Source organism: Aulonocara stuartgranti (assembly GCF_965226115.1).
Source record: "Aulonocara stuartgranti genome assembly, chromosome: 16".
Classification (NCBI taxonomy): domain Eukaryota; kingdom Metazoa; phylum Chordata; class Actinopteri; order Cichliformes; family Cichlidae; genus Aulonocara; species Aulonocara stuartgranti.
Genome location: NC_138952.1, coordinates 13,819,789 through 13,835,120, shown reverse-complemented (window position 1 = coordinate 13,835,120; position 15,332 = coordinate 13,819,789). Strand labels below are relative to the sequence as shown.

Sequence of the window (15,332 nt, the reverse complement as noted above, 5' to 3'; positions counted from 1 at the left end):
CCAATTACACCGATCAGGCATAACATTGACCACTGACAGGTGAAGTGAATAACACTGATTATTTCTTCTTTGTGGCACCTGTTAGTGGGCGGGATATATTAGGGAGCATGTGAACATTTTGCCCTCAAAGTTGGTGTGTTAGAAGCAGGAAAAATGTGCATGCATAGGGATTTGAGTGAGTTTGATAAAAGGCCAGATTGTGAAAGCTTGACAACAAGAGGATCTCCAGAACTGCAGCTCCTGTGGGGTGTTCCCAGTCTGCAGTGGTCCGTGTCTATAGTGGTCCAAAGAATGAACAGTGGTGAACCAGTGACAGGATCATGGATGATTGATGCACATGGGGAACGAAGGCTGGCCCGAATAGTCCAATCCAATAGACAAGCTACTGTAGCTCAGTAATGAAATGCTGGTTCTGACAGAAAGCTGTCAGAATACACAGTGCTTCACAGTTTGCCGTGTATAGGGCTGCATATCTGCAGAACAGTCAGAGTACCCATGCTGACCCCTGCCCAATACCGAAAGCAGCAACTCAAAGAAGGTGGGTTCTTCTGATTAATTACATTTTCTGTTACATTATGTGGAAAACCCGGTTACCTGGGGAACACCTGGAACCAGAGTGCCAGGGAAGACAGCAAACCAGCAGAGGCAGTCTGATGCATTGGGCAACGTTCTGCTGGGTAAACTTGGGTCCTGCCATCCATGTGGATGTTACTTTGACATGTGCCAGCTAACTAAGAATTTTTGCAGACTATATACACTGTTTCATGGAAGCGGAATGACAGCTGTGGCCTCTTTCAACAGGATAATCCTATCGAGCATCTGTCGACTGTGCTGGACAAACAAGTCTGATCAACTGAGGCCCCACCTCGTAACTTTCAGGACTTGAAGGCTCTGTTGCTAACCTTTTTGCGCCAGATACCACAGCACACCTTTGGGGGTCTAGTGGAGTCCATTCCTTGACGGTCAGAGGATTAACACAATATTAGGCAGGTGGTCATAATGCTATACCTGATCAGTGAATATTCACTTTTACACCAATAGTTGTTTTGAGTACACACATGTGATAGCAGTAAGTAAATTTTATTTATAAAAACCTGTAGTCCCAAGGCACTGTACAATCAGGATAAAAATGCAATGAATAATCATAGTTATTGAAAAATAAAAAATATAGTTAATGGCAATACAAAAGTCAGTTAAAACATTGAATGAAATAAAATAAAATAAAATAAAAACTCAAACACTTCCTATCAATAAGAATCTCAACAGAAAGCTGAGTCCACAGACTCAGCTGAATGAAGTTGAAGTGGAAGATTGAAAGTCGGTGCCACAGACTGAAAGGCTCTGTCCCCGCTAGTCCTCAGTCTTGTACAAGGATCAAACAACAAATTTCAAACCTGGACTGAACACAAGAAGCAACAGTGTGTTTAATAAGAAGCTGAGATAAATACTCTAGAGCTTGTCCTTTTAGTGTTCTGTGTGCAATTTGTCTAATATTGGCGAGCTCATGCAAATTGTAGGCTCAGTTTGTAGCCACTGCATGCCACACATTGCATGCCAGGAGTGGAATACAGTGTGGTTTTGTGCTGCTGTTGTCCATCTGTGTTCAGAGATGCTCTTCTGCATACCTTGGTTGTAATGAGTAGTTATTTGAGTTACTGCTGCATTCCTCTCAGCTAAAAGCAGTCTGGGCATTCTCCTCTCACCTCTGACATCAACAAGGTATTTTCACTCGGACTACTGGAAAATTCCAGTATCATCAATTTCAGAAAGATGCCATGTTCAAAGCGTCATAAATCATTTGCCATCTCCATCCTTATGCTCCAATTGAACTTCAGCAGGTCATCTTGACCATAAGTACACGCCTAAAAGCACTGAGTTGCTGCCATGTGATTGGATGATTGGATATTTGAGTTAATGAGCAGTTCGAAATCTGTAACTAGTGAAGTGGTCAGTGAGTATAAAAGGAACAATATAGGCATAAAGTTGGAATTTTACTATTTTCAAGTGTTTTACGATATATTTAGCAAAAGCTGTAAATAGTAAAAATGGATACATTTAAAAAATGGAATTCAAGAAAAAAGTTCAAGTTCGCTTTGTTTCCATTCTTCCATTTCAGTTCGTTCAATCTTGTTGTTGTACACTGCAGATGATGTCAAAAATTATTTATCTGTAGCTTACAGCAAAAATAAATTGTTCATCACAACTAAAAAGAGTGGTAACACGTGCAGTAAGCCAAAACAACAGCACTTTAAATTGCAACCCTTTTAACTCCTTTATTTATGAAGCTCCTCGCAGGCAGTGCACTTTGGGAGTTTTAATCTTCATCATGACTGCTTTCTATGTCATGCAGTGCCAGTGCGCTGTCATCTGTTGCACAGACGCTTGTTCTTGTTCTCACAAAACTGTCTGTTGTCTTCTGAGTATATTTAGGTGTGTTAATGAGGCCACCTTCCTGTGTTATTGGCCAGTAAGCTAAACTACAGGTTAACAGCTTTTATTGGGCTTTTACCATAGTGCTTAGGTGTCTGTGCGTGTCTGGAGCCAAGGACAGGTTCCCTGCGGCGTCAGACTCCTCATTAACCTTCACTTCATCCTTCTGTTCCTGTCTTTCCTCTCTGTGTCGAATCCAACATTCCCGAGTACCTGTGCCTCTCACTTCTCTGCAAGCGCCAGCATCCACATCAAAGAATATCCTACGTGGGAATTTACTCGTTCATTAAAGATTTCTGTCTGTTACACATTGCTTTTTTTCTCCCCAGCCGTTTAATCCCTACTCAAATACATTTTCCCATTAAAAAAAACAAACGGTTTCACATGTGTTTACCAGGTTTAGTCTGAATAAAATTTAATTTTTACACACCTCTCAAATGATGTATACTTTGACAAACATAGAGTAAGCCCGTGAAAGAAAAGACTGTCGATATTAAGGCAAACAGCCTTACTTAGCTGCTAAATGAAAGCAAGTATAAAGCCTCATATAAAGCCACAAAATGTTAGATTTATGAAACTTTTGATCTTGAAATAATACTGTCTTTGACAGGTCACATATAAAAACCAGATATTGAGCATCCATGTTTGAGTCCAGCTTTAGAAAAAAACTAAATAAAAAAACAATGCTGTTCTGATTTTTGGAAAAGTGTTATTTCCTCTCCAGTGCAGTGTTACCATAGTAAAAAACACATTTCTGATGTGTTTTCACTCCATCAGTTTTGCTGTACAGAACATCCCCTCAAGCTGAGTGGAGTTTAAGTGTGAGCAAGATTGCCACTATTGTGACGAGAGTAGCATCTTTACTGTCTTTTATGGCTGTCTCTCTCTGTCCTTCTGTTCCTCACACGCTCTATTTCTCTTTCCTTTTACCCCACCTCGCCCTCACCCCCCTTCTCTCTCTCTTTCACTGCTTCTCCCTCAGTCTCGCTCTTCCTGCCGCTGTCAGATGGGAATGACAACCATCTGCAGCCCTCCTGCCCCCTGACATCTGGAGATGGGCTGAGAAACCGCGACAGCAGCACACAGACACGTGCCTGTGCGCACACACACTGTCCTAATGCTAGTAAAAATGTTTCTCCAGAAAGGAAACGAGACAAGGAACGGGGTATGGGGTGGGGCAGAGGTGAAGAAGGAGAGAGCAGAGTGGAGCTCAGAGATATGGCTGACGTCTAATGGCATTAACATATCATGCTGTCATTATTCAGAACAGATTTTATTCCTCTCAGGTAGACAGTAATGTGAGTTATTGTGGGAGAGAAAAAAGTGAAGGTGCATTAATGAGGACTCTATGCCTATATCTCCTCAGGGTGTCACTTTCAGAACTATTTCTGTCAAACAGGCTGTCATATTATTTATTTATCTATTTATGATTACATGTTCCATATCCAGAATTATGTATTGGTTTAAGGGTAGTGCAAAAAACGGTGAAAATAAGAAAAAAAACAACATTATTCTAAAGAGATATATGAGCAGTTTAAAGGTGAACGTGATTTCAATCCTCCCTGTCGTCTGCACCTTATGTCGTCTGCACCTTTATACTTTAATGATTAGGGGTGCTGCCATCAGTGCAGTCCTCACATGCTCGTCTCCGGATTCTTCCAGTACAAAAGTTTATTTTCCATTTTCAGAGCCAAATTCTGCTGCATTATGTGACGCGTGGCTGCAAATACATATATGCAAAGCAATTACTCCTGTGCACACTTACAGTCTGAATTTATTGTGTATATCTGAGTTCATCTTGTTCAGATTTAAGACAGCATTTTCTGCCTTATCAAGCAGAAAATTTCCACCCTATTGCATGCAGTTTCTTTTAAGCCCTCATACATATTTATAAATTGAACCTTAAATAGCTGATTTTCGGACCACTTGAAGGGAGTGAAAACATCTGTGAGCAGTGCACTGACATTTTTCTACAAGAGTTGGAATATTGTTTGCAACTGTAGTATTCGTTTGCAATTGTGTGTTTGACTAAGTGGTGAATAAAGGTTTAGCGTTCGCTTTAAGCGTTGTTTTTAATCGCTATCGGCCACTGAGGGGAAATATCTGCCGTTTAGCTGCTAAACGCTCCACTTTGCTCACCAGCTAGCCGCAAGCCGTGTCCATCTGCTGTTTGGCAGTGGGAAGGTAGTGTGGGGTCTTGGTGGAAACAGCTGCCCGCTCCAGCTGGATACACCGCTGATGAGAGAGAACTAAAACAGTAAATGCTGCTGGCAGGAAAACTAAAACAATGAGTTTGAAGATGCTATGCTCCATAAAGCTGAGTGGAACTGCAGAGTTGAATAATTAGCTTTGGGTTTATCACCCAAAGTGCCCATTTTCACACACACATACAGTGCCGAGTCATTTGATCTATAATATTGATTACAACAGCTTTAATATTTTTCAACTGGCTCTAGACAAATTAACAAAAAGTGCATTATAGAACAACAATATGTCACAGTAGACATGCCTATGCACTGATGAGCCAAAGTGCTGTGATCGCTTTCAGATGCAATAATTCAGAAGATTATCTTGTATTAATGCCATGTGATGGTCCTGGTATATCTAAATCTCATCGTATTGCATGCATTTACCATCTTTGGCCCAAAATCTCAGCTGTAGCAAAGTTTGTGATGAGTACTGACCTTGTGCCAAGACAGGAGAGACCCTTAACTGGCGACTGGACGATGTGGAACGAGCTGGAACCAAGTGCTGAAATTGAGGCTTAATTCTACTTTCCAGGTTTGCGAGTCTGCTAAGGTCCACTTAGGTCTGAAAGATAAAAATATCATCATCAGATGGTGACCGTGAGGGTCTGTGTGGACATCTGTGCGTCTGTTTGGTTTTCTGACTGTGGGAATTTGTTCCCCGAGAATTTACATTAGGATGCAAAACCTGTACACGTACGCCAGGCAGTGGATATAAATAAGACGTCAAAGAAGAATACCAGGAATGACTACTTGGATTTCTTGATTCCAGCTATTAGTGACAAAATATAAGCAAGGCTTCAGGCTGACTCTCAAACAGCAAAAATCACAGTTGTTTTTGTTTTGTTTTTTTTAAAAATGGCCACTTGAGGCTACCTTCAAAATTTATTAAATCCTATAAACAAGAAACACTTGCCACCCCCATGTAACACTTATGGAAACCCATGCCATTAAGCTCCCAGCACACATATAGCTTTATACTCAGGATGTTTTAAAATTCTGCAATTACTGAGTTAGCGGAGCGCTGCTCGCTTTCACACAGTTTGTGCCTCAATACTCAGTAACCCCGCTCTCTATCTTTATGTCATCTGCCACTGTATGCCTGAGTTGGTTTCTAAACGCTTCCACTTTACAATAATAACACTTACAGCTGATCCCAGAATAACTAGGAGGGCAGAAATTTCATGAACTGACTTGTTGTAATGGTGGCATTCTTTCACAAATGTTTGTAAAGGCAGACTGCATGGCTAAGTGCTTGATTTTATACACCAGTGGCAATGTGATTGAAAACATCTCAATTCAAAGATTAAGAAGTGTGGCCTTATTTTTTTGTCCATATAGTTTAGAAAAGACAGAAACATCTGCACTGGATGGTGAAGTCCTGTAAAGCTTCTAGTGGAATATTTTTGTCATTTCTGTCTTTATGATATGAAATTGCATGTGATGAGAGACGGGGTGGACCTGAGGAAGCAACTCATGAGTCACAGGGACCTGCCTTAAATCATACACTGCTTTATTGTCCTTTTTGACACGACCAGGGACCATTTTATTGCATTTAATATGACTCGAAACCACAGACTGTATGTAAAAAATGGACATGGCCATAATATCACCCATTGGGTTCCAGTTTCCAAACTTTAAAGCGCTGAATATATCATTACGGCTGCTGCCATGCTGGAGTTGATTTTTGGACACAGGAGTTACCATATTTGGACTAAAGTGTCTAATTGATCAGCTAACACTAATAAGCTTTTTTTTAGCAAGCTGTAACAGTTAGTAACAGTAATGACATGTTACAATTTCACTCACCAAAACTCAAAGCTCAAACGTCTTCGATTGCACTACAAAAAAAAAACACATGTTATTTGTCTGATAATTACAATAAAACACTCCAACCAGGCATGAACAGCACAAACACAATCCTCAGACTCAATTCAGTGACTCAGCAGCCTAACAGACACTAATCATCTGCAGCTCTCTCTGGCAGGAGACTAATCAATCAAACAGCCATGCCTCTAATTTTAGCCCTTAGCAGAACAAATATTCCCCCTCTGGACAATTGTATGGATAGTTGTTTTTTGTTTCTTTGGATAGTTTTAAGTAGATAAGTAAAATATGCATTTTAGGACTGTTTTGATTTACAGGTGGATGGTAGGCATCTGTAACAAATAGCTGACTCACTTCTGCTAACTGGAGTCACTAAACTGGACCTCTCTGCAGTGTTTGTGGCGACGATGCCTAATGGTTGGCTCTAATTAGCACCAAATTAGCAAGCAGCTGTGACTGTGTGCATACAGCCTGTGAATCCACCTCACTCAGCATATATATATATTTTCTACGGGTATTTAGAAAGCACATATCCTTATATACCACAATGACTCTGAGTAAGGATGAAGCATGAAAATCAACAGCAACATTGGTAACTTTCTTACTCTGTAAGTCACTTTCCAGCCTTGAACTTAGTCTGAGCACAGTGCCCGCCAGTATGATAGATGGCCAACTTAGTGCCTGAACTAATTAAGAACACAAGCTCTTGAAGTGGTATGAAGGATAGAGTCGTCCAGAGAGTTTAATCAGCTCCTTTCATCTCAGTCATTCTTATAGCTAATTCAAAGGACAAGCTCTTGTAGGAGATGAAGGATCATATTTCTACTAGAACAAAATTAAACCGAAGTCTCCGTCCTCCTTAATGTAAAAAACGCCCTAGCTAAGGTTGAAGTGAAGCAGTTGTTTACAAACCCTCAATGTGCAGTAAGAGAAAAAGGTCAAATCATCTTTACGTGTCTGCTTCAAAGATAGTTTAATTAAGACAATCGATATACAAAAAAACAACAACAACAACAAAAAAGATTATAAAGAGCATGGTTTTAATCATTATGTCTCGTCCAGACGGAAACTGTGCAGCTGTTCAGGAAAAAATAATATCAAACAGCAATCGTCTGAGTTTCATTTTTTTCAGTTTTGGGCTGAAGAGTCATTCAGTACCACTGAACTGAAAGCTGTTCTATCGTATTCAGGATTCAGCTGTGTTGAGCCTTCGTTTAGTTTAATTCATTACTCTGTTCGTTTGAAACCATTTGATGAGCTGCTATACCCATCAGTGCTTTCTTTTGCTAATTAGCAAACATGCTACAGCCCAAATGTTTATTTCTTTTTTTCATTGCAGTGACACTTTTTTGTCTGTAACCAGGATCACTATGTCTCTCCACTGGCAGCCTGTATTGCTTGCTGGGTAAGAGGATGGAGGTTGAGAGGGGGTGATGTGTATAATTACAGGATTACAAAGGATTTAATTAAAGGCGTGAAAAGGTGGCCTCAATGTGAAACTACACAATGTTTTCGAAATTATGGCGACATGATCGGAGCTGAGTAGACGAGAGAGTTGGAGTGAATGATGAGAGTGGAGTGGACTTTTCTGCAGCAAAGGTAATGAGATAGGTGAGAACACCAAGGTGTAATCAATGAGGTCTGAAAACAGTCAAATAGGAGCCAACGTGCTCCACAGTTGTGACGAGCAAGTTGCTTAAAGTTAGTGGTGAAGTGGTTAATGAATAATATTTCTGGATGCTACTGCTGAGAATGCAGCATAGAGACCAATCCATAAAGCAGAACAGAGCCTGGTGTCCTGACATTACATGAGAATAAACGTCTAATCTTCAAGTCGTAGCAAAACTCTTTTTTTTTTGCTTTTCAGGTGTGATTTTATAACATTTTTAAGCTATTCCACAATATCACAGTGGTTGTTACTCAGCGTGGCATCTCATTTTGTTGTTGCAGGATAATCAGTACAGTGTAGTGAATGCAGGCATATATTATGTTATATATTATTATATAAATCTAATCAGAAGGGATGCATTTGTGTGATGCTCAGAAATGAGTTGAATTAATGTTTTCAAGATGTTTCAGAGGAAGACGAGACCTTGTAACGTTAGGGAATTTTAATTTGTGTGTGAAGGTTCAATGCAAATGTGTTCCACTGAGATAATTACAGATTTGGTGTTTGATCTGCAGTACGGCTAATGTGCTTGCTCGGGTACATTAGTGTATGCTTATCCAGAAGGTCTATGTGTGAGGAAAAAAAGAAAAGAATGTCTCGAGAGTGAGAGAAAAGCATTTCTGCGTGTGCGTGTTTGAGTGAGTGTTATGACAGTTCTTGCTTTTTGTTGTGTATATCATTTTCAGTCTGCAATCTGACACTAATGTCCCTGAAGTGCTTGATTAATCTTGTGTTGTATCGCTAGTTATTTATGATGTTTTGTTTTCTCGTGGTCTGTCACTGTCTCATATATAACTCGTGAGCTATTATTTTTTGGAGATCAGTAGGCTGGCATTTTTGGCACTCTTTGAGTAAACTAATTAAATTACTATACAGTTTCTTTCAGATGTAAGGCAGGTGTTTGCCTAAAATGATATTAATGCTTCAGAGCGGGCTGGACAAATTAAAATGTATGACTATTACCAATCATTTAATTAACATGCCTTATATCCAGACGCTAGAATTTCAGGGAAACACATTTTTCTGTATTTTTAAACTGGCCTTGAGAAATAGTTCTCCATGCTTTCTGAAGATCTTTTGTCCTTTTTCACCCATTTTCAGTCCAGTCCTTGATGTGACTTGTTAAGTGTCTTAACAAAGAAAAATTCCACACATTACAGTCAACATAGCATAGAGAAATTTTTAAATCATATCTTTGTTATTAGCAGCCTCTCACAAAACATGACAAACATAATTTTCTCCATTTCTGTAGGTGAAATTATGAAAAATGCTTTATATTAACACAGTTTGACAGGCATAACACGGTATTTTTTGCACTATAGGGGATTTCCAAAGAGCCAAAACCCTGACATATTTCAGCCTGGACTACAGCACAGACACCTGGAAGAAAAGTACCAGGCTTAAAAAGCCATGTACAGCAGATTAACCTATATGAAAGTCATGTCTTTGACTATGATCCCTAACAAAGTGCATACCTGGACAAGTAAGAGTACACTCCACCTTGAGAGAAAAATGCACTATGGATCACTGTCAGTCATGGATTGACCACCGCAGAGCCCGGAGCTGAAATTTATTGAAAAAGCGTGGGATCATCTTGACAGAGGAATGGAACTAAAGGCAGCCAACATCCAAAAAAGAGCTTTAAATGTCCTTTAAGAAACCTGGAGAACTATTCCTAAAGATTACTTAAAGAAATTCCTAGAAAGCTTACCGTAGAGAGTTCAGGTTTTGTTAAAGTATAAATAATATCATATTAAATATTGACTTTTAAGCTCGTTACTCTGTTTTGACCTTATTTACTGCATGTTCATTTATGTTTGCAAATTTCAATCAATCTTTGCACCCGTGTACCATTTTCCTAGCAAACACTGAAACATTGAACATTGAAAAATGAGAGGTGGTTTAAGACTTTTGCACAGCATTTTATTTTTGTAAATATATAGATAGAAGCTATTGTTTTAGTAAGAATGTCCTCACACCAGAAGCCGTATGTCAGCAAACATCTGGTGGTAATGGTCATCACAGAGAAGCACAAAGAACAGATTTTCTTTTATAGCATCAATTTCCACTTTTCTCTTTCACCAGCCATTAAAAGTGTGACTTGCTACATTTATGTAGAGGAATTCTTCAGTTTTGGGCATAAAAATAAACAGTGCCCACCCCCTTTTTTAACCACTGGATCCCAGCTGTATCCTGTCAGTCCCAATTGCAGTCAAAGTGATATTCTCCTTTATAGTTTTCTCCTCAGATATTTTATCTGAGTCTTGAATGTCAACATTTGGGCTGAGTTAGATCACAGAATAGCACAGTTTGTTTTTACCCTTCAGCCATGAGTAGGAAACAAGGCTTGAAGGGCTCAAGGGAGCCGAGAAAAACCTCTAAAAAGTCACAGTTTGAGCTAGTTAGCGCAACAGCTCACTCACACCCTCCTGTGAATGGATCTCAGGGTCATGAATGGTGAGCTGCATCAGTTAGAGTAACCAACTGTCTAAGAGCTGAAACATGGTGACTACACAGTAAAATACCACAATATTTTTTTTATGATTTTTTTAAACTGGAACCTGGATTTAATCAACAGTACTGATGAGGTTTTTGGTGAGCAGAAGAAACTGACCCCTGAAGGATTCTGAATCTCTAATGACGAAACAGACAGTGATAAGAGTCCCATATTGTAGGGTTCAACTGAAAGGTTAATACAGTAGCATGTGTTTAAAGGTGGCTTAGCTTTAACAGAAAGAATAAAGAGTACGTTAATTTATTTCTTTATTAGTTAACAAGCTTAATGACTTCTGGTTATAGCTTCATAAATACAGATCCAATAAATACTTTTAAGAATCACAGTCTATAAGAAACACACCAGTAGACAATTAAAGGAGTGACAAAGCAAGACAAATGTTTATTTTACATTGAATAAATAATACATGCTGTTTATAACAATGTCGTGATGTGGAAGCAAAGCAAATTTCAGGTCCGTGTTCTCTTTAAAATTCTACTCATAACTATCCCAAACATGCTGATAGATGCCATGTGAAATTAAATCATCTTTCATAAGGTGGCCATGACTAATTTATGGGCCTAATTAGAGCAAGTTAACACAATATTAAGTTATTTATGTTGTGTCTCTTACACAGTGTAATGAAATCTTGCGTAATGAGCTGCCCCTGACTGAAACAGCTATGGAGCAAAAACACGAGAGAAACAGAGTGACATATTTAGCAGTGTGAGGGAATGAAAGAGCTGTGATGGAGAAAGGAGGAGAAGAATTTCCCACGCGAGCCTTTGTTACTGAGGTCTTTTCCTATGACACTTTGTATTTTGGTGTTTAATGCAGGGGTGCATTTGTAAAGGACCTCAGGATATCAAATGACATGTTAGCTTTTTGTTTTACTCTAACCACATCTGGATCTGGTAGATCCAGCTGCCTTCCCCTCAGCTCCCTCAACTTCTGCTTTTTCAGTGATGACTTTTGTCTCCCTAAATATATACAAAATAATGATGACCCTGTGTCTGCTGCAATATATTAATAATATGTCTTTAATAATATATATAATTTAAAAAAAAATCTTTTTATCCTTTTGCTTAGTTATAGTTTCAGACTATCACCCCTTTGCAACACATTGAGTTTAATTTGTTTGCTAATAATAAACCCAACAGATTAGAAGCAAAACTCACAATAGGTCACACAAAAGTTATAATATATATACAAATGAATATAATTGACTGATTTAATGATCCCCTACTTAAGTCCATACAACAGCTACCTGAGTGGAGCCTTCCTATAACTGCCCACTGGGCGGCTAAGCTCCACCTCTCATTTGGCCAGACAGGCCTTGACCCCATAGAGTGCTGGAGCCTCAAATTAATAACAGACCAGTGCCACATCTTTATAGAGCAGCACACCTTTAAAGTCAGACTACAGGAAGCTTAGCTGTCATTCAAACCACAGATCTGAAAAGTTTACAAGAGAGTTGGCCATAGTTAAATTATGTTTTACTGTCATGTATGTATTCACTCACTGGTCACTTTATTAAATACACCTTGCAAGTACACAGTTAGACTCCCTCTTCCTTAAGAAATGCCATAATTCTTCGTGGCGTAGATTTAACAAGGTGCTGGAAACACTCCTCAGAGATTTTGGTTCATGTTGGTGTGGGCCAAAATCGTTTTGTTGTTCTGGTCAGCAGGGTAGGCTGTGGCTCAGCCGATACGAAGGGTCCAAAAGTGTCCCAGGAAAATATCCCTCACACCATTACAGTGCCAGCAGCCTGAACCGTTGATATAAGGCAGGATTTATGGATGCTTTAAATTTATGCTAAATTCTCACTGTTGTATCTTTGTATTCCTGTCAACTCAAAGCACTCTGAGCAGTCTCCTTTGACCTCTTGCATTAACAAGGTGTTTTCATCCAGAAAACTGCTGCTCCCTGGATATTTTCTCCTTTTAAGCTTCAGAGTAAATATGATTGTTCTCGAAAATCCCCGTAGATCAGCATCATCTGAAATACTCTGGTATCAGCCACCATGCCACCTTCAAAGTCACTTAAAACACCAATCTTTCTCATACTGATGCTTGTTCTGAAATGAAATTAGTGGAACAGGTGTACCTAATAAAGGGACTGGTGGATTACATTTATCAGATAGATAGATAGATAGATAGATAGATAGATAGATAGATTCATTACACATACATATACATATACAGGGAGTGCAGAATTATTAGGCAAGTTGTATTTTTGAGGAATAATTTTATTATTGAACAACAACCATGTTCTCAATGAACCCAAAAAACTCATTAATATCAAAGCTGAATGTTTTTGGAAGTAGTTTTTAGTTTGTTTTTAGTTTTAGCTATTTTAGGGGGATATCTGTGTGTGCAGGTGACTATTACTGTGCATAATTATTAGGCAACTTAACAAAAAACAAATATATACCCATTTCAATTATTTATTTTTACCAGTGACACCAATATAACATCTCCACATTCACAAATATACATTTCTGACATTCAAAAACTAAACAAAAACAAATCAGCGACCAATATAGCCACCTTTCTTTGCAAGGACACTCAAAAGCCTGCCATCCATGGATTCTGTCAGTGTTTTGATCTGTTCACCGTCAACATTGCGTGCAGCAGCAACCACAGCCTCCCAGACACTGTTCAGAGAGGTGTACTGTTTTCCCTCCTTGTAAATCTCACATTTGATGATGGACCACAGGTTCTCAATGGGGTTCAGATCAGGTGAACAAGGTGGCCATGTCATTAGTTTTTCTTCTTTTATACCCTTTCTTGCCAGCCACACTGTGGAGTACTTGGACGCGTGTGATGGAGCATTGTCCTGCATGAAAATCATGTTTTTCTTGAAGGATGCAGACTTCTTTCTGTACCACTGCTTGAAGAAGGTGTCTTCCAGAAACTGGCAGTAGGACTGGGAGTTGAGCTTGACTCCATCCTCAACCCGAAAAGGCCCCACAAGCTCATCTTTGATGATACCAGCCCAAACCAGTACTCTACCTCCACCTTGCTGGCGTCTGAGTCGGACTGGAGCTCTCTGCCCTTTACCAATCCAGCCACGGGCCCATCCATCTGGCCCATCAAGACTCACTCTCATTTCATCAGTCCATAAAACCTTAGAAAAACCAGTCTTGAGATATTTCTTGGCCCAGTCTTGACGTTTCAGCTTGTGTCTTGTTCAGTGGTGGTCGTCTTTCAGCCTTTCTTACCTTGGCCATGTCTCTGAGTATTGCACACCTTGTGCTTTTGGGCACTCCAGTGATGTTGCAGCTCTGAAATATGGCCAAACTGGTGGCAAGTGGCATCTTGGCAGCTGCACGCTTGACTTTTCTCAGTTCATGGGCAGTTATTTTGCGCCTTGGTTTTTCCACACGCTTCTTGCGACCCTGTTGACTATTTTGAATGAAACGCTTGATTGTTCGATGATCACGCTTCAGAAGCTTTGCAATTGTGAGACTGCTGCATCCCTCTGCAAGATATCTCACTATTTTTGACTTTTCTGAGCCTGTCAAGTCCTTCTTTTGACCCGTTTTGCCAAAGGAAAGGACGTTGCCTAATAATTATGCACACCTGATATAGGGTGTTGATGTCATTAGACCACACCCCTTCTCATTACAGAGATGCACATCACCTAATATGCTTAATTGGTAGTAGGCTTTCGAGCCTATACAGCTTGGAGTAAGACAACATGCATGAAGAGGATGATGTGGACAAAATACTCATTTGCCTAATAATTCTGCACTCCCTGTATAGATATATATTTTTATCATGCCAGCTTTACTAACACAGGGGAACTCAGAGAACATGTACAGCAATTAAAGAACCAAAATGCTGAAAAAAAAAGAAAATTGAATAATGAAAAACAAGAATTGAGAGTTAATGAAATGCACAGATTTTTCTCTCCCAGGACTTTCAAAAAGTTTTTCTTTTCATACATGAAAGACAGCTGAAAAAGAATACATAATGTACATGATTTGAAATTATTTATCTGTCATGGTCCTGGGTCGTTGACCCAGCGTTTTGTGTTTTGTGACTATTTCCCTCTGTTCTAGTTATTCTGTGTCCTCCCCCCTTGTGTCCGGTTCGGGTTCTAGATTTCCTGTTTTACTTTGTAGGTCTGTGTCTCGTTATGCCCATTAAGTTCCAGCTGTGTCCCCTCCTGTGTGCCATTTCCTCATTACCTGGTGTGTGTATTTATAGTTGGTGTCTGCCTGTGCTCCTCGTCGGCTCGTCTGCGTTCATCCATGTATCACTGCGTTCCTCCGTGTAGCTCTGCATTCTATGGTGTTTCGTTCCTGTCTCTGCGTCTCTCTGCCCCGCACCCCTTTTGTATGGTCTCAGGTTTGTCTTTAGTTTCTCCCAGTTTAGGTTTGTAATTGCTCATGTTGAGTTGCCTGTTTTTGCCACCACCACCACCTTGTAAATAAACATCACTCTGTCATCAGTTCGCTGCATCTTGGGTCCTCCTTTTCCTCCACACCACACGGCTCCCTCCGCCAGCCGTGACAGTATCAGCAAACTTCTCTCCTCCTGGAGCTGTATACTTCCTGAATTCATGAGTCAGCACTCCAGTAGTTGACCTAGATAACACCAAACCCAGGAGATTAGACAGCACTGATGACCAATGTACTTTCTTAAAAAATCTCACC

At 39.7% G+C, this 15,332-nt stretch overlaps 1 long non-coding RNA gene across 1 annotated transcript in view; it reads left to right on the top strand.

Moving 5' to 3' along the window:
- The window catches only part of LOC309691415, a 151,538-nt gene extending 136,411 nt beyond the window's left edge, over positions 1-15,127 (top strand). Inside the window, exon 2 of the long non-coding RNA XR_014271998.1 lies at positions 14,124-15,127. This is a non-coding gene — a long non-coding RNA (uncharacterized lncRNA). The remainder of the gene's footprint in view (positions 1-14,123) is intronic.
- The last annotated feature ends 205 nt before the right edge of the window (positions 15,128-15,332 follow it).